We start from the raw sequence: 21,577 nt of genomic DNA on the forward strand, positions 1-21,577 counted from the left end.
TTTTATTCTAGCTGAAATAAAACAAATAAGATTTTCTCCAGAAGAAAAAATATTACCAGACCTACTGTGAAAATTTCCTTGCTCTGTAAAACATCATTTAGGAAATATTTTTAAAAGAAAAAAATTAAAGGGGGGCTAATAATTCTGACTTCAACTGTATGTAAAAAACAAGCGGCAACCTCCCGCTCTCCCTCGGGAGGCCAATACGGAAGTAACAGAAACTGCAATTCATCAAAATTCCGCTAGTCCTGGCTCCATAATAGAGCAAAGTGCAATTGAGCCCACCGTTAGAATGGTCAACTTTACAGCAGAAAAAAAGGTGTTTACAGCCTGGTACAAAGAACGATTTTGGTTCATATAGCTATTATTACCCTGCATGACAACTGTGAGGGGGGTGATTTTTTTTATAACATTTATTTCCTTTATATTAGGTTATTTTAAGTTTGCATAATTAAGGGCGTGGCCACTTGAGTGACAGCTAGGTCTCGCTGGTCGCCGTCACTTCACCTCAGCTGAATCCGGCAGATTAGCCACTGATCTCGGCATATTCATCGTATTTTTGTGTTGTTTTATGTGGCTTTACACCGTCAGCTGCCTTTTGGACTTATTTCTTACAATTATCAGATGATATGGGATGCTGTGTGCATTTAATTGTGCTCACAAACCGTTCACGTGGCCTCCGTTTCCCATGTGAGTAAAGTTATATACTTGTATACCATCTCTATAAATGTATTTGTTTTATTTAAGATCATTTATCATTAATATTTTTCTTTAGACCCGTAAAGCACTCCAGAATGTGACAGATTGATTAACTGTAGGCTCTAGAACAGTCATCTGAAGCGTTGTCATACAGTGTTGTGCTGGATTTTATCAATAGTCTTGCATTTACTAACACACACTATATCTGAAGTGTTTGGAAGTAATCCGCGTTTTCCTCCTGTAGAAAAACGTCATAAGAACAATGCTTAGTGGCTCAGTGTATTACTACAGTGTTTTTGAAAGTCTAATCACTTTACTGATATAGTGTACAGCCAAGCACATGTGGTCAGAACACAAGCGAGTCGCAGTTAATAAAGTATTAAGTGTTTCTCCCAAAGTAAAGTCTGTCTGCCAGGTCCAAGCAAAGTTCCAGCAGGTGTCTGTAGCTCCGCCCACTCTCCGCCTCTTTGCCCTTGTTTGGTATCCCGCCGTGGGTGCGATGACGCGCGAACAAAATGGCGACGGTTGGCCGCGCCTACTTGTGGCTTCTTTTGCGCTCTTCAGAAACCTATGGGTGACGTCACGGATACTCCGTCCATATATTTTACAGTCTATGGTAAAAAATAATAATTTTTGTGACATTTTAATCCTTTAATTTTTTTCTTATGTAAAGATATTTGTGTATTGCTGTACATCCTGTGTATAATAAGCAATGTGTATGGGTTGCACAACAAATTGCACCAGACACGTTTTGCGCCTTATTGCGCTGGATGTATAATAGGGCCTTAGGTGTACAACCAACTATCAAACCTTTTTTCCATTAGGAAAATTACAGTTATTAATAGTTCTTATCAAAAATTCAATTAATAAAATAGCCTACACAGCCTAATATCAAACAAATCCAAAGATTTTCTCGATTTTTTATAATGATAACTCTGCACCAAACTGGGGCTTTCATTTTATAGCTTATAAAACATGTATGTAAATTAATGCAACATCATACGTAAACAACACAACTGTTATATGCTTTAGTAACCTCTACTTTACTAATAGTCAACATATGAGCCTTGTTATTGACTTTCATCAAATGCAGCGCACGCACATGATCTGCAAGTGAGAGAAAAAAGAAAAGCACAGAAGTTCTAAGGTAAAACTAGGCGCTCAAGATATAATCTTTAAAATAATGACTTCTATAAAAAATGTTGACAGAGGTTTATGATACAAGAATAACAGTGGAGCATTAAATAAATGCATATTTTCCGTGGATCGATCAATTTGAGGTAGCCTGATATTTCTATTTGACGGAAGAAAAAAACATGATGGGAAAAAACTGCCTTTCCCGGTTCTTAAAAATGAATTCAGTTAGTCATTATCATTTTTTAAGCATTTTTAAGTCTATTTATTTATTATTTTTATTTAATTTGTTCTTTTTTTCTATGCTGTTGGAAAAACTGTGGGTGCTTGAAGATGCTCTGTTGTTAGCATGTTCGCATGTTAAAATAAATCAGCATTTTAAAATGCAATATTTTGTGTATCAGACACAAAATAGACTCGTGATTTTTTATTTATTTTTTGTTAAATAATAATTGAATATTAATCTGACCAATTAACGATTAATATTCGGTTAACGAGCGGCGGTTGTCGGTTGGCAAAATTAACCGAAATGAGCATCCCTTGTATGTTCATTAAAACATTGAAGTCGATGTCATTCATTTATTCATTGTCTTTTCGGCTTAGTCTCTTTATTAATCTGGGGTCGCCACAGCGGAATGAACCGCCAACTTATCCAGCATATGTTTTACGCAGCGGATGCCCTTCCAGCCACAACCCATTACTGGGAAACCCATACACACTCATTCGCACACATACATACACTATGGACAATTTAGCCTACCCAATTCACCTGTACAGCAAATCTTTGGACTGTGGGGAGAAACCAGAGCACCCGGAGGAAACCCACCCAAACGCAGGGAGAACATGCAAACTCCACACAGAAACGCCAACTGACCAAGCCAAGGCTCAAACCAGCGACCTTCTTGCTGTGAGGCGACAACACTACCTACTGCGCCACTGAGTTGCCCCTTAAGTCGATGTCATATATTCAAATCTGCATTTGACCCAGAGAGAACAGTGATCATGTATCAAACAGTCTTTGCCATTTTTAACCTGCATTATTATAATCCGGTTACATACATTTAAACTTACACAAACTGTAATGCCAGTTCTTAGATTGCATATAAACACTTGAATTAACAATGTTAAAACTGAAAGGTGGGCAAAAGCAAGCATTAAAAAGTTAATTCTAAGACACTTTCTCTTTGTCTGTGAGAGATAATGATTGTGCTCTCACTTACTGTTCACAGTTTAAGCTCCAACTACATGTGCAGCCATTGATATCAATCAGAAGAATAAAGCATTGGGAGGATGCAAAAGGAAACTCTCAAATGCTCAGTCAGAGTGTTCAAGCATAGACGAGTAAAAATAGATCTGTGCTACACTTATTCTTAGCCTTTAACTTCAACACTAACAAGCGAAATCTAACTATTAGCAATTGCAAATCATTTAGTCAACTAAATTCAAAACTAGTTGCATATTCAAATACTTGCCATATAGAGTGTTTTCTACAATGAAGAGTAATACCGGAGTACAAAGTAAAGACGACAAAAACTGATAATGAAAACCAAATGATATGCGTTGACTTCAAAGTCCAGTAAAAGCTATCAGAGTAAGAGTGTGGATTTAAACAAGTTCATTGATTTATGTTGCTTGATATTTCAAACTAGTATTTCCTCACAGCTATTGAATCAGGATTTTGGGAAATAGCTTACTTTCTCATTTCCAGATGAGTGAGTGTCAAAACTGAATTCAGACAGTAACATTTAAAACACTTCAACAGATTTATGTGATGCCATCTGACGTTCAATGTGCATTCATTGAGCTCTAATGGTCTGTATTAACACGGTTATTGACCTAAGCTGAAAATACACACACTCACTCACACTCACACACACACACACACACACACACACACACACACACACACACACACACACAGCCTAGATAACTTGTGTGTCCCTCCACGTCAGTAAACTAACATCTGTAGAGCACATGGGAACAATAAAAGTTTTGGCCCTTAAAGTGCCAAGTCATAAGTTTAGAACCAGTAAGGCAGGACAGGAAGTTATCATTTCCAGCTAAAGAGTTCTCCTCTGTTGTGAGACAGCTTTCCCACAATTCCCTCTGCTTTGGACTTATGTATTACGAGGAATAAAAACTTGGGGGGTAAATAATATACACTTCCTGACAAAAGTCTTGTCGTTGATCTCAGTTATAAGAGCAAGTAATAATAACTTGACTATAATAATAATAATAATAATAATAATAATAAGCTGATCATTTGGAAAAGTGGCAGAAGGTAGATATTTCTGATTAATCATCTGTTGAACTGCATCTCAATCATCACAAATCCTGCAGAAGACCTATTGGAACCCGCATGGACCCAAGATTCTCACAGAAATCAGTCAAGTTTGATGAAGAAAAATTCATGATTTAGAGTCACATTCAGTATGGGAGCTTGCGAGAGATCTGTAGAGTGAATGGCAACATCAACAGTCTGAGGTATCAAGACATTTGTGCTGCCCATTACATTACAAACCACAGGAGAGGGCAAATTCTTCAGCAGGATAGCGCTCCTCATACTTCTGCCTCCACATCAGAGTGCCTGAAAGCAGAGAAGGTCACTTTGCTCCAGGATTGGCCACCCCAGTCACCAGACATGAACATTATTGAGCATGTCTGGGGTAAGACGAAGGAGGAGGCATTGAAGATGATATAATACCCCACAAATAATGTTTGAAACTGCTTCTCTTAGGCTTTGATCCTAATTGTGCTGTTTTGGTCACTTTAAATTCAAATGAGATTGAGCACCAAGCCCTTTTTTCAAAAGAGGGTGGAGCTACAAATGACTGAGTTAGCATAGTGGCAGATTTAAAAACAAGACTAAAGTCCTGTGCTAATGAGGGAGAGATTGGCGGTAATGGGCGGGGCTTTCCCCCTCTGATGACACATACAAAGGGAGAATGTCAATCAAAGTGCTTCAGCAGACTGTATTTATAAAGTGTTACTATAAAAAAAATTATATTAATAAATAAATAAATAATAATAATTATATATATATATATATATATATATATATATATATATATATATATATATATATATATATATATGAAGAGTTCAGATGCAAAAACCTATAAGTGCCATCTGTAATTGTCTTCTACAATGAGCATTTTTCTAAGCCTCTTATGTTTATGTTCAGTTATTTCATGTTGAAGCAATGAAAAGAACTCATTATTTACCATTAATGTGAAAGACATAGAAGCCTGAGAAAATTGGTAATATTAGAAGAAAATTTCAGATGGTTTTTGCATCTAAACTCTTCATACAAAACAAATCCTGTATGTTGTAAAAAAAAAAGAAGCTCTCTTAGTCTTAACCCTAGTTAACCCAATTTCTGTTTAACGGAGGGAATATTTTTTCAACACATTTCTAAACACAATACTTTTAATAACTCATTTCTAATAACTGATTTATTTTTTCTTTGCCATGATGATAGTACATAATAGTTTACTAGATAATTTTTCAAGACACTTCTGTACAGCTTAAACTGACATTTAAAGACTTATCTGGGTACAAAATGCCTCTCACAAAATATTTTTTTCTAGTTTAATAGAATATTGCGCAAAGGTTTCCTCAGAAGTAGGCAACATTTTATGACAGTGTTTACAAGCTGTTTTACGAGTGTCTGTTCACAGCTGAAATGCTGATTATTATTACATGAGCCATGATACCTGATCTGTAAGTTCAACTATATCTTTATATGACTTCTGATATTTATTAATGTTCATTTCAAACCATAAATAAGAGGAAGAGACGATAGGTTCACACTTGCATTGCGCTACAGTACAGAATTGATTATGAGTTTTAAAAATTGCATTTAAAAAAATAACAATAATTCTGATAGCCCATTCCTTGCGAACACATTTTTGTATGAATTTCTCACAATATGAATACTTGCATGAATTATTAAAATATTAGATAATACACAGGCCAAATTTTAAGCCCGGGAAAACAACAAAATAAAGGAACAAAAGTTTATTAATAAAACATTCAGCTGAATATCACTAACAAGGCACAAGACAAAAAGGAGGATAACAGTCCCTCTGGTCATAACTCAGAAAAGGACACAAAACACTCAAGGTTAATCAATACCTTACAACGTTTCCTTATTATAGTGTCATAAAATTCATCACTTATTAACTAAAGACATTTTCTATTCAATGAATGCTACAAATATCCTTGAGATATTGTGGTGTGGTATCCTTAATTATTATCAAAAAGAATGAGTGCATAGATGAAAGAGAAAGCAGAAAAGAGAGAGAGTGGCTACTGAATGAAAATGCTCATGGTTCTCAGAGATCTGCAGTCCCCATGGAGCACAACTTCCTGTATGAGTGCTGTCAAAGCTCTGAATGAGTAAACACTCCACAGCTTACATTGTAGCTTCTTCTGAAACACTAACCTCATCTGACCTATAAGCACAGACAGAAGTCAAAAGGTTTCCCAGACATCTCAAATTTCAGTGAATGAAGTTCTTACTACAAATTATGTGGATGCTTAAATTACATTTAAAAACGCATGAAAATTCTCAATTAATATAAAGTGTTTTACCAGAGTGCGATTTATACATTGGCGATTAGGGGGGGGGTCGAGTTTTTCAGTTATGTTCGGTTATATGCCTCAGTGAACCAAAGTTACATATTTAATTCAATGTATTAATCAAACTTCTGTTTTTGTTTTGAGGGATATTGAGTGGTTCTCAATGATATTTGTGATATTAAATAAACGGTGACAGGTCTGCATTCCTGCACCTATTAATGACCATGAAAGACAGAACATATTTTTTATTTTACTGTTTAACTTCCATGTGCGAGACAGTGTATAATAAAAAACAAACTATGCATCTAGTTTTATGGACACCTACAATATAAATGCCTATTTTACAAGAAAGATGTTTCGTGAACACTTACGCTGTCTGCTGGAGCTCTAGATTTGCCTGATTCAAACCACTACAGGGCTCGAATTTGCGACCGTTTTGGCATGTGTGCCTCGTGCGATTTCATAAAATTGTTGTGTGCGACCAGTTTTCACTGCAAAATGTTCACCGCGTGTGCGGATTTAGGACACATACATGCAGAATGCATCTTTGCACAAACCCTGCAGTGTCTTACTATAGGCAATAGTAATTGGATTTATTAATCAAGTTAAAAGAAACTCATTTAAAAGATTATCCATACACTTAAAAAAAGAAATAGATTTTTACATAAGCAAAAAAATGGTTTTGAAATTATTTTAAGGGGACAAAAACACACTGATCTCCCAGTAAAAGCAGATAAAACAAAATACAGAATAAGATACATTTATACCACATTTCTTTTTTATTTCCAGAAAGTAAGTCCTTCTTACTAACTATTAGTTAATTGCTACCTATAATATTTGTTATATATTAATCATCTACTGTGCTTTCCTAGAATATAACAAGAAGAAATATTAATCTAAGCTGTAATGCCACAAAAAGGGTACCGCTGTCCTCAAGTGTCAAGCAACTTCAAAACCCAAGACTGGTTGTCTAAAATGAACTGTGGTTTTTCACCACCCGATGTAGCTACAGCATTCCACGCAGTTACCCGGGCTGACTGAGATTTACACAGTAAGTATGCAGCCCATTTCCTCCACACATTCCTGTCGTCTGAATGCAGACCCGCCAAATGCACTTCGGTACATTTCCAGATATTCGGCTTAGGACCACATCTGTCCGTCCTTTCAAGAGCTTCAATTCAGGCTTCAATGAACTCCAACACCTGCTAATATCCTAATCACCATCATCAAAACTAATTGATTAATAGGGTTAGTTACCTTTAATCCAAACTCCTCTTCTGTGTGGAAGAACTATTATTTCCCAAAAGCGAAATGAACAACATCAACAACGTCGAAAAAAACACACCTCCATCCGTCAACTCAAAGAACTCTGGGCTGGTGCGACAATCACTATCACTGACAGGCAAAGGGTGTGTATTTGCGTGCTTGAAAAAATGCAAACCATCCACAGCAAAGAAGTATCAGTGACAGCATCAGAGGCGTTCACGTCATAATCACCACGTGGGAAGAGCATTCTAATGAAATGCCTGAGAGTAGAAACCATAATTGAAAAGAGACTCATTTAAAATACCTCAGAATGAACTTCTAGGGTTTCACGCATGCAGTGTCAAATCAGAGATGGAGATAACCCGGAGCACGTCCTTTCAGGCTGCCGTCTGTGTGTACAATTATAGTCCCAGCCCTCAGTCCTCCTGAGGACTGCTAACCTAATCCACCCACAAACCAAACAGCAGCCGCAGAACAAGAGAGAGAGGAAAAATACGATCAGAGGAGGACTGAATGGCTGTCTGTAAACAGGTCGGGAATTAAATGGGTGTCTTGCTCCAAAGTCAAAACAGGTTTTCAGAGAAGTCTAACATGGTGTCCTAACCAGGAGTGGCACTGACGAAGATTCCAGCGGCAAAACAATTAGAGTGTGACAATGAAGGTATCGATGACGTGACAATCAATCACAAAATCCAACCAAACAAATTAGTTCTGTTAGTAAATGTAGCTAAGCAAAATCATTAACTGTATTCTCTAACAGACCAAAACATGAGAGCATCTGCTGTATCTTCATATCTGGCAAGATAACTCATGATTCATTTGTTTGATTTCAGGCATTCTGTATATCTCGAGGAAAGCTGAAAGCCCTGATGTCATTAACAGGTATTGGTGAAGTGTCACAGTTTCCCTGACAACTAAACATCTGATATTGGCAAGGCCACATCATATGTGGCGACAGATTATGCATAGCTTATGTAGATGCAAATCATTAGTACACTACTACACGTTAGGGCTGAAAGATAATGGAATATTTGCAGACTTGTCACAATGATCAATATATAGACTTATCGCGCAACACATGAACATGATCTCAATTATTTTTGGTGATGCAGTATCGCCCATACATAAAAACCAATGTAAGCAACATTTTAGCTGATTGAGCAGCTTTTGTCAATGGATCCAATCTCTACTCGAGGTGTTAGTGTCATTATGATTAAATAAAACACTATTGTATTACCCTAAAGTAATATAGTATTTAGTCTGAATGGACTTTGTTAAATATGTAAGAGCAATTCCATACAAATGTCAACCTTGCCATGAAAAAAAAAATTAAGTTCACCAAAATAGTGAAATCGTTTCTGTGTTTTTTTTTTTTGTGCAAGTATTTTACAGTGCTTTAAAATTATAAAAAAATTCTCTGTTAATGTTTTAATTATTATATTTGATTTATCAAAATCACACAAGTGCCAATTTCACATCAGTCACATCCATAAAGGAGAGATGTCGCATCCATAACAGAGCTTTTTCCTCATTAATGCAAAAAATGTTAAATAAAATCAATTGTTTTTGTTCTATAGAGAGACAGCTTATCCTTTTGATAAGTCTTGCTTCTTTTGGGTTGTGCAGTTTAATTCACAGAATTTCTATATAGTAGGTTGTATACTGTAAACTCGCAGACTTTTTTTCATCTCATCCATAACGCATGTTTATTTTCCTAATTTAAAATATAAAAATGTTTACAGATTGATATTTTTCTGCTCCCATAACTCGGTGGTCAGTTGTTTTGGAAAATATAAACAGACGTTCAATATAATGTTAACATATACTTTCTCTGTGAAGTTATGTTTTAAGATTTTACTGCAAATGTCACATCCATAATGCTGGAATTGCTCCTAACTGTTTTTTCCTAGTTCTTGTTAACTTGACATTCATTATTATCATTTGTTTACGATACATGTTTTCATATTCTGATTCCACTTCCTACACTGTTAAAAAAAAAATTCTGCCTTAAAAATTTTAGTTGAATCAAATGAAGTTTTCAAGTCATCTCAACTTAAATCAACAAAAGTCAAAACGACTAAAAATATTACGTTAAAATTTGAATAGTTAAAGCAAAATGTTGAAACCTGATTAACTTAAATGAAGTTAAAGCAATGTAAAAGCATTTGTTGTCATTACTTTGTAGGGTTATCATGATACTGAAATAAAAAAATAAAAAAAATTCCCGCTAACATTTGAGCACGTTCTTAAACAGTGCTGACCTGCCACTGTGTTCACATGCTCAACAGAAATGACTGTGATTGGCCGTGAAGGTAATCAGTTCACTGAACTCACCACTATTTACTTTGTGTAATCACAGATACAGGGACACTGGAGCGGTTTAAAGCAGTGATTCATCAGCGGATCGCTCATCCGACAGCTTATAGACTAACCAGCTGATCCACATAACTTTGAAACTTTCCTCTGTCCATGTATCTGTGTTTACAATTCTATTCATCTTAATTTCTATAGTGCTTTTACAATGTAGATTGGTGTCAAAGCAGCTTCACATAGAAGTTCTAGTAAATTGAAACTGTCAGTCCAGTTTTCAGAGATTAAGTTCAGTTTAGTTCAGTGTGGTTTAATTTTTACTGATGAAAGTCAAAACACTGCAGAGCAAATATACCAATAATATTGTTTAATCACTAAAAATCGTGAAATATATCATGCAACAAAAAAATAGATTGTGACTGACAGGCCTAAATATTAGTTTTTTCTATCACATATTGTAAATAAAAGATAAGGTAATTAATGTATGAATCATTTGATGACAACACTTCAGTTACCATCCCTTTCACGTTCAGGCTCAGATTTGAAATTGTAGATTGCAGAGGATCCCTTTCGGTAAAATAACTGCACTGAATGATTTCTCTTCTATTAGTCTCATTGATTAGAGCAGAGCAGAGACAGTGTGATGCTGTGGCTGCTGTGTAAGCAACATCCCTTCTGTTTGTAATTAGGTTTTACTTTACTCTCACTTAAAGTGACAGTTAACCTAAAAATGAACATTCAGTCATTTATACCCTCCACTTGTTCCAACGCTATTCTTTATTCTGTTAAACAAAAAAGAATTCATTTTGAAGAATATTGTAAACAGGTTGCCCTTTACTTATAGTACTTCTTTGAAATATAGTTATATAAACTGAAATTTACTTTGACTTGTATTCCACTGCAGACAATACAACAAATATTAATGTGTTCCTCATGATTTTTATTGTTTTTTCCCCCAATTAAACACATATTCCAATTTTGGTTCTTGCAACACATTTCAAAAAAATTTGGAACAGTAAAGCATTTACTACTCTGTAAAGTTGCGAATCTTTTTCACAACATTTAAAAGATGTTTAGGGACTGAAGACACCAAGTGATGACGAGTTTAGGGTGTAATTTTGTCACATACTTCACATTAAGTCTTAAGATGGGCAGCAGTACAGGGTCTTCGTTGTAGCATTTTGTGCTTTAAAATGCACTATGCATTCTCTATCGGAGACAGGTCGGGACTGCAGACAGGCCAGTCAAGTACCTGTATCCTCTTCCTCCGCAACCAGGACTTATAGTACTTCTTCAAAATATAATTATAGATTTAATGGTTAAATACATTCTTCAAAATATCACCTTTTGTTTTTGACAGAAGAAACAACTAATAAAAAAAAATCAACCATCCCTTTAAATCAACCACAATGCAACATACAGTAAGAACTAAGGGCTCATGTATCACTTTATACAAAAGCCAAATCAAATGTCAAGACCTTTTCATTTATATTTACATTTAAATGTGAACTGTGGAACATAATAAGAGGCATTTTAATAAATGTTTTGGTCATCAATATTGTGCTCAGCAGAAGAAACTCATTCCAATTTGAAATGACATGATGGTGAGCAAAATGGCTATTTTATCTCTGGGATAAACCCTCTAAGTCAAGCCACTAATCCCATCTTCTGATTTATTACTATTACAGACACACACTCACATGCTGCTCCTGCACACATCCACTCCTATGCGTCTTACACAGCTGGAAATGACTTTCCTTCTCCAGAGGCCAAAAACTATTTATAGCAATTTCAATTCATCTGTGAGCGTGTGCTTTCGTCTCGGCAATGATGAAGATAACGATCATGTGACCAGGAATCTGGGATGAATAAGGTCAATGCTTCTCAATTTTTAAAGATATACTTAATTTGAAGCACCAGTTCATTTCAAACACATAGTGATTAAAGGAGAATTTTCATGCAATAATTTCATTGCGATTGTGTTATTGACTTGCCTGTAGATGATTTTTTTTTGCTCATAAAAGCCAAAAATACATGCATTTTCAGGATTAAGGATAATGCCAAAAAAACTATCTTTAAAAAAAAATTAAAATTCATATATTCATATATCAATATATTGTAAACATCCATATTGCTATGTTCAGATTTTTTCTTAACTGCTGTTTTCTTACTGCTATTAGCTTTTTTGTCTGTTTATTTGGTCATTAACAAAAAAGAGCACAGCACATGTCTATAGTCATCTAAACATTCAGCAACAAATCACTGCAAATGTATTTGCAATTTATTTTTAATGCATCTAATTAGGGCTGCACAATATTGGAAAATCTGATATTGTTATATTTTGTTTTGCTGCTATATATATATATATATATACACACACGTACACATATACACACACACATACACACATATATACATATGTATATATATATATATACATATGTATATATACATATGTATATATACATATGTATATATATATATATATATATATATATATATATATATATATATATATATATATATACATACATATATATATATATATAAATAAGTCAGATGGATAAACAGAGAAGTAGTATGTTTTCGGAACTTCATCATTTCATTAATATCGTTCAAGATTTTTAAACTAATTATTTTTTATTATTTTTATAATTTATTATAATGATTCTAAAGTTTTATAGCCATTCAAGATTTTTTAATTCAAACTTTAATGCATCACTTGCTTTTATTCATATCTCGAACAGTTCTACCTATCAAAGTTAAATATCAATAACAACAGAAAATGGGTTGCTATCTACAATTATATTTTTTATTATGGCAAGAATAAAAGCTTACTAAAAATACTTACTTTTTTATTATTATTATTTTGCCCACTCAACAATTCACACATTACTGTCTGGCTAGTTTCTATCCTCTACTTCTAAACTAAAAAGGCAATAATGGTCCAACATTCCTGTCTATTATCACCAATAAAGCCTAGATATTGGGCATCGGTATGTTGTAAACCGATAGGTTCAAATATTCTTTTCCAGTTATCAAAGAAATAATTTGTCACTTAATTTTAGTTTGTAACTATTAAATTGTTTTAAATTCAAAATTGTAATATATACATCAGTGTAAAACCTATGAATGGTGGAAAAACATATTCTGTAATATTAAAACCACCTGGGTCACGCATGGACAGATCATAAAGATGTTTGTACAGGCGTACCTGTTTCAGACAAAATCTCTTCAAAGTGTTTCATATTCAAGTTCTATTGAGTGACTCATTGATTCAACTGTTCACCCGAAATCTGTTCACTCCGCCAGCCAAAACCATGTTGCGCGCACCGAAAGCGAACCTCCGCAAACACAGTGATGACGTCACATTCGCAGCGCGCACAGAGTTCAATAACAGAAAGCTGATTGGCTATTGCATGTTGGTCTCATTTGTATTTGTAATACCGCAAATTACATTAGGACTAGTGAAATAAAGAACTACAACACAATGAAAACCAAGCAACAACAACAAACTATAATTTAAATGAGCATTAGAAGTAACGTTACATAGACATCGGAAAAATAGGACCAGTGAAAAAATATTTAAGACCTAGAAAAGCAAATTTAAGACTTTTTAAGGCCTAAAATTTAGATTTTTACATTTTAGACTTAAGACTTTTTAAGACCCCGCGGAAAACCCTGATCTTAGCTGCTGTTGTGATCCCACAAAAATTTGCATCACGTACACACACTTATAAATATAAACACAATATAAAAAACCGAGACATTTAACCCTCATGAGACAGCAGGAGTTTTATTCTGATCAGACTGCTGCAGTACAGACTCATGCACAGAGAGCTCTATATAGGGCAGTGTTCTGGAGAGCTTAGCTGTCTATGCCAGAGACACACTTGCTATTGCCTTTGATGGTTTACCCAGCAAAAAAAAAACTTGAGGGTATAATTAACTACAAATAGCTAGATGCTGGGAGATTTAGGAAAGTTTAATGTTGTCTTTTTTTAGGTACAGTGTATTTTGGTTGTTTAAAAGTGAAGTATGAAAGTTTTCGAATGAAAAATCTGCTTTTTTCCTCTAGTGCTGTTGCATTATGGTTATGTAATCACAACGAAAGACTGACTACGCCCAAGATTGAATGGCTTACTAGATGCCATAGAAGTCATAAAAACATTTACTCTGAGCATGGCATCACTAGTTTAGTTTAACTCTAAGGTTGCATGTAAAGCTGTATTTTAAAAGTTTCTTTACTCTGATGCACATTGTCACAAGATCTTGAAGTTTTTGTTGTTATGGCAACATGATGACAATGTGCAGAAATAAACACAGTACCATTTTTAAAACTTTATGCATTTTGGCCATTCATTTATAAGAAAACAAGCCCTGAACTGCTAACTTTTATTTTCAAAATGCACATTTTTGAAAATGATCAACTAAGTGTATAGAGTGCAATATGTGAATGGAAATTTGATTTATTTACAAAGGTATATTACGTCACGTCTCTAGTAAATCCCATCTGTGTGTAAAGACACTGCAAGCTGTAGCAAATCCATTAATGAACATTGCAAAGTGCCCATGCTCATGCAGTAAAAAGCAATCAACACTATGTAGGGACCCAGTCAATAAGAACACATTTCATGCACGGAACAGTCCTCTAAAGGGAATGCCTCAGTGCTTCATAAGGCCTTGATCACACTGAATGCGCTTTTTGTTTTGTTTTTTTTGGCCTTTTTTGGTTTACTAATGGCCACGAGTGTTTTGCACGCTGCTTATGCACCCTGCGTGCCTTGCATACTGTGTGCCAGCACTTTAAAAAGTCAACTCTTGAGTGGAAAAAGCTATTCGCCAATCCCATTTTTTCATTCTCCAATCAAATGAAAGCAAAGTTTCCGTTGAGGTGACTGACAGCAGTGTTTGTGCTGTTAGGACACTTTTAAAGATGTGAGAGACTAGGGCTGGGTGGTATATCGAGTTCTGGGGATATATCGATATGATTCTCCAACTCGATGTGGGATTATCCAATATTTTTCATATCGATATGGTTTGAGGCCACACGTGCTGACAGACTACTCCAAGGTAGCACAAGAGCTCCACTTGCACAAATGTGCGCATGCGCAAATGAATGATTCACTCCATGAGTCATACAAAAAATGTGTTCAAAATAAACGAATCATTGAAGAACGACCCATCACTGGCGCGACATGGAGGAACATGCAGTGCCGGGTTTCTATCAAAATCTGACTCCCCCTCGCGTGCACGCGCGTCACACAGCGCCTGCAGCTGTCATAGCAGTTTATCAGAAACCTTTTATCGATAATTTTTTCCACAATTGACAGCAAGAATGAATGTAGAAGCCTTGTCAAATCAAGCAGCACCTGAATGTGTTCAAAAGGATTAAATGTCAAAATAGGATTTTGAAATCCGCATTTTGAAAGTGAAACCACCTCATATTCACTGATTATAAGTTCAGTATTTATTACACTATACGGTCTCTTCTTTACATTTACGTTTTAACACATTTAGCTCTGCGTTCTGGTCTGTTATAATGACTGTTTACATTTATATGCTTAACCAGCATTTCATCCCAGTACTCTGAAACTATTTCGTTACTTCTCATATCTATAGTCTATTAGTTTTCATCTCTTTATTTAATAAAACAAGTTTAGTCAAAACAAAACAAAAGAAAAAGAGTAGGATTTTTTTACATGGAGTGAAAGACTTCTCTTTAGATATCTTCGATATGTGCATTGTTTTATAATTGAGCACAATACATACATGTAAATGTGTAACTAAAAAAACAAACAGCTGGTTTAATTGTTGTTCATAAATCACACAACAGTGGTATAGAGGATTACTTATAACAACACTGCAATAGTGACATAAAATACTGTGTGTTTCATATTTACATTCAATGTGGTTCTTTTCTACAATACTTTTTGTTGTTTTACTATTTAAGTGCGTTCCTTTTTTGCTCTGACAATGCAGCTATGTTTTCTATGGTTCTGTTTACTTTGTTATTTGCACAACAGCACAGTAGTGCTGTCTATAGTGTTAAGCAGGAAAAAAACCTGTACTGTATTTATTTATCAAAGATTTGTTTTATCTTTTGAAATGTTGTGCAACATAGTTAAGCAGGAGAAAAACCTGTACTGTATTTTATTTATCAAAGATTTTTTTATAAATTTGAAATGTTGTGCCACATAGTTTTAAGCAGGAGAAAAACCTGTACTGTATTTATTTATCAAAGATTTTGTGCCGCTGTTATTTTTTGTGCAGCTGTTTATTTGTAAACAGGGAGGGGAACCCCTGGGTTTGAATGATATTTTGCTCAAAATTTGATCAATAATTTTATATATACAATAACAATAACAATTTTAATAAAGGCTTTAACTCTCAAGTAACCATTTATGGCAAAATACTGGATATCGTATACTGTCATTCCTCCTAAAAATACAGAGATATGATTTTTTGCCCATATTGCCCAGCCCTAGAAGAGACTAGTGATCGCTGTTTTGAATTATTAGAAGCTGTATGACTTAAAAAATCTTGAATATTATTAAATATCATGCAGTGTTCACCCAAGACATGGCATGCGTGAATAAATCGCAATATACGCCTGTAAATAGACATGTGAGAACATTTTGAGTTTACTCGCTTCAATCGCATTGAGTTAATATGTAAATCACTTCATCCGTTTCTGGTTTTCATTACAATTCATCCATATCCAAAACATATCCGTTTTCATTACAATTCTAACAATATCAACAGCAATGATACCTTAGACCTCATTTTCCCATCTGTAGTCTGCAGGCATGAACAAGTACTTGACAATCAAAACAGGGTTGTTGCTTGCTAGATCTGATACGGTTGAAGTTAATGAGTATTATTTATATTATTTATTAAATTTCCCACTTATTGTATTCTATTAACATCTACCCCCACCGCAACCCTAAACCCAACCGTCACAGTAACGTAAAAATATTAATTATTGTTATACAGTGTCATCAAAAATGCTGCTATATTGATGTGCATATCGCACTTCCGGACGGCTGCATATCCGAATTAGACTTTACCTCAAAAACAGCATGGAGGACTACAGGGCCACATGTGCAAGCATTGTTCTTTATAAAATGACACTGCCAACTACAGGCCTAGCATGCATAATACAGCATACATACTTGAAAAGATACCCTCAAAAAACTAATCTCTCCAGGATTGTTTACCATGACAATATCCAACCATAAGAAAAACTAATCAATATAGGTAGGAAACTAAATAGCTGATGGTGTAGCCATTAGGATGTAGATGTGACAGCATAATCAACCAGCCGCTTTATAATCCCATAATGATGCCTTTCAGCTCAGGTAATGAGAATAAGCACAAAGATGTAAAATGGATCTTTGTGGTCATATCTTAATGTGTGTGAGCACTTAATAAGCCTTTGGGGATGTATTAAATTCAGACAGCAACTTCTCACAGATGTCCGCAGTAAAAACGAGAGCTTTTGCTACCGCTGCACATTACTAAAACCAAAAACAAATGTTGGGAGTAATGGAAGTGATCCAAAACACACTGCTAAACTAACTAAATCATGATTTCTCCAAAAAAAAAAAAAATCTTTATCAATCATCTGCCTTTAAAGGTTTTAAACGTAATTTCAAGCAATGTTTCATTATTGAGTGAGTTTTTGTAGAAGAAAAAAGACAAAACATTATATTATGGCCAATATATATTATATAAGGCATTATAAGAATAAAACTTTTACATAAAAGAGGTATGCAAAACTTTTTATGGCACTTATGGTTCAGTCCGCGAGATATGGAAATTGAAGTGGGACTCCATATCCAAATTTTCAATGGTTGGAAGAAAAAGACCTTACATACAGCAGATACGTATTGTACTTAAAGGAGGATGTCTGTACTGTAATAATGTAGGACTAGATCAAATTCAACATTCAACAAATTTTTGACACGACTTAGTCTCTATTTTAGAGGTTGCCACAACGGAATGAACCACCAACTATTTTAGCATGTTTTATGCAGCGGATCCCCTTTCAGCCTCGACCCAGTACTGGGAAACACCCATACACACTCATTCACACACACACAGTCATTTACTATGGATAATTTTGTTTATTCAATTCAACTATAGACCATTTCAATGTGATGTCATTGGCCCATGAACATTTCCTGCTTGTTGTCAAATTCTTTCCTAACTATATCAAGATGCAATTCAATTACAACTTAACATTAAAAAAAGCTATCATAACATTATTTATTAATATTTAGACATTTTTGGATTCTTGAAAGCTATAGAAATTAAAAATGTAAAACAGGAACTACGTTAGTGCCATTCTTATTGTTTACAACCCTCAAAATGGCCTATAGTGCATGTCTTTAGACTGTGGGGGAAACCAGAGCACCCGAGGAGAAAACCCATGTGAACAGAACATGCAAACTCCACACAGAAATGTCAACATGGCCCAGCCAGGACTCGAACCAGCAACCTTCTTGCTGTTAAGTGAACAGTGCTAACCACTAAGCCACCGTGCCGCCCTTGAAATTACAATTACAAATGAAAAGTTTATTAAGAATGTAGATAAAATATGTCTACATTACAAAATAATAATTTTTTCACTAAAACAGGTACATGCTTTGCAGGTCTTTTAAAGGATACATGATCATTTTAATTTCAACATCATCTGATCTTCAGATAATCCTCTTTAAAACATTAAATCCCTCATTTAAAATATTAAATGAAAAAGTGTACAATATAATAAGTTACATATAGAGGTACACTCAATCAATGTCTGGAAATGAACCATATGGACCTTAAAATTAAGTCGAGACTAAAATAAATGCTTGTTAAGAAAATCTAAACTAATGTTGAGGGAAGAAAACTGCAATATTTTTTGGTAAAATAGAGATAATATTGAAAAAAAAAATGAAAGAACTATCCTAAAAGATACCCTCAAAACTACTAATCTCTCCAGGATTTTTTACCATTACAAGATCCAACCATAAGGAAAACTAATCCATATAGTTAGGAAACTGAATAGCTATTAGGATGTACATTAGGATCAGTAAAACAGGTACATGCTTTGCAGGTCTTTTGACACAAGGATACATAATCATTTCAATTGTAACATCATTTGATCTTCAGATAATCCCCTTTAAAATATTACATCCTACATTTGGTTTCCGACCACTGAAAAAGTGTACAATATAATAGAGGTGCATTAAATCAGCATCTGGAAATGAAACATAAGGCATTAAAATTAAGAGACTAAAATAAATGCTTAAAACATTTTAAAATAATGTTAAGGGATGAAAAAAAAATCTATTTTTGTAAAACAGAGGTAAATATTGAAAAAAAAATTTAAATAAATAAAATAAAATAAAATAAATAAATAAATAAATAAAATCTAAGACCTCCTTGGCATTAAATCAGTGTCTGGAAATGAACCATATGGGCCTTAAAATTAAGACACTAAAATAAATACTTGTTAAGAAAATCTAAACTAATGTTGAGGGAAGAAAAATGCAATAAAATTTGTAAAATAGAGAGAATATTGAAAAAATGAAAGAACAACCCTAAAAGATACCCTCAAAACTACTAATCTCTCCAGGATTTTTTACCATTACAAGATCCAACCATAAGGAAAACTAATCCATATAGTTAGGAAACTGAATAGCTATTAGGATGTACATTAGGATCAGTAAAACAGGTACATGCTTTGCAGGTCTTTTGACACAAGGATACATAATCATTTCAATTGTAACATCATTTGATCTTCAGATAATCCCCTTTAAAATATTACATCCTACATTTGGTTTTCGACCACTGAAAAAGTGTACAATATAATAGAGGTGCAAATCAGCGTCTGGAAATGAAACATAAGGCATTAAAATTAAGAGACTAAAATAAATGCTTAAAACATTTTAAAATAATGTTAAAGGATGAAAAAAAAAATCTATTTTTGTAAAACAGAGGTAAATATTGAAAAAAAAAATTAAATAAATAAAATAAAATAAAATAAATAAATAAATAAATAAATAAAATCTAAGACCTCCTTGGCATTAAATCAGTGTCTGGAAATGAACCATATGGGCCTTAAAATTAAGACACTAAAATAAATACTTGTTAAGAAAATCTAAACTAATGTTGAGGGAAGAAAAATGCAATAAAATTTTGTAAAATAGAGAGAATATTGAAAAAATGAAAGAACAACCCTAAAAGATACCCTCAAAACTACTAATCTCTCCTGGATTTTTTACCATTACAAGATCCAACCATAAGGAAAACTAATCCATATAGTTAGGAAACTGAATAGCTATTAGGATGTACATTAGGATCACTAAAACAGGTACATGCTTTGCAGGTCTTTTGACACAAGGTTACATCCTTACATATAGAGGTGCATTAAATCAATGTCTGGAATTTTTATTATTATTATTATTATTATTAATAGACCTTTTTACGAAATATTATTGATGCTAATACCATTCTAAAGTAATTTTACCCCCCTGTCATTTTGGCCCCCATCTACTTAGTAGATATACACCATGAGGATAAATATTTTGGCTTTCGTCGCGTTTGTTTTTGTCTTTCTTAAGTAAAACAAACAAACAAACAAATTCAAGTATTCAAACGAAGGACTTTTGGCTGGCACAGTGACCGTACATCTGAACTTTCGCAACATCAATACTCAACAATATTCAGATCCCTATAAAAACACTGTGAAAATTCGATATGGAAATACATTTGACATGTGAAATCCTGTCAATAACATATCTCCGCAGTGACTGACTGGATTCTTGATGTTTCTAGTTCACGAAATCTCTCGTGACAGAACTGCTGCAGTAACGTTATCTCAACGCCGACCTTGTCTCTGTCTAAATAAAAGACAACGAGCGAAAATAATTAAACAAAACGAATATATGCTAGCTGTGAATCGCTGTGCTTGGTCTGCTGAGAATTAGCCATACAGCAGTCACCGTTAAAAACAGCAGCTCGTTCACACTCGCGCGCAGCACGACAACATCCGTTGATGAAAGTGCGGGTAAGTACCGCGTTTGTCCCAATGACGACTATAAAGCATTTCGTAAAGTGATTAAATGAACTTAGCGGGATCTCTACAGTGCTATTACAATCTCCGAGACGAGAAAAACATTTAAAATTGAGTGAGACTCACCTGTTCCCTGACGCCGAGGAGCGCCACCGTGACCAAACTGAAGATGCTCGTGCGCCACTGCCAAGTTCATCCGCCAGGTGGAGCGCGCGACCTGTGGTGCAGAGAACGAGCAGCACGCTGGGAATTGTAGTTAATTTTGAATATACTAAGAGACCGCCTGAAAATTCTCTGGATTTGCTGGAATGTGTTTTAGTAAAATGTGTAATCAGAGACCTAACGTTTTATTCACATTTTCAGTTCAAATATAGTCATTTAGTCAAGACATTTTATTCAGAAATTTGGTAAGAATAGCAAATGTTTACATTTGTTGTGACTGAAAATTGGGATTATTCTACTAAATACTGATTTATGTTCTGTTATGTGAGTTAAAACAATGTATTGTATACAAAAGGA

General features: G+C 34.4%; 1 protein-coding gene across 1 annotated transcript in view; it reads right to left on the reverse strand.

The window, feature by feature from the left end:
• The window catches only part of specc1 (sperm antigen with calponin homology and coiled-coil domains 1), a 205,140-nt gene extending 197,239 nt beyond the window's left edge, over positions 1–7,901 (reverse strand). Inside the window, exon 1 of the mRNA XM_056458667.1 lies at positions 7,675–7,901. The gene's annotated coding sequence lies outside the window, so the exon portion shown is untranslated. The remainder of the gene's footprint in view (positions 1–7,674) is intronic.
• Between the last annotated feature and the right edge of the window lie 13,676 nt (positions 7,902–21,577).

Source organism: Danio aesculapii, chromosome 5 (assembly GCF_903798145.1).
Source record: "Danio aesculapii chromosome 5, fDanAes4.1, whole genome shotgun sequence".
NCBI lineage: Eukaryota > Metazoa > Chordata > Actinopteri > Cypriniformes > Danionidae > Danio > Danio aesculapii.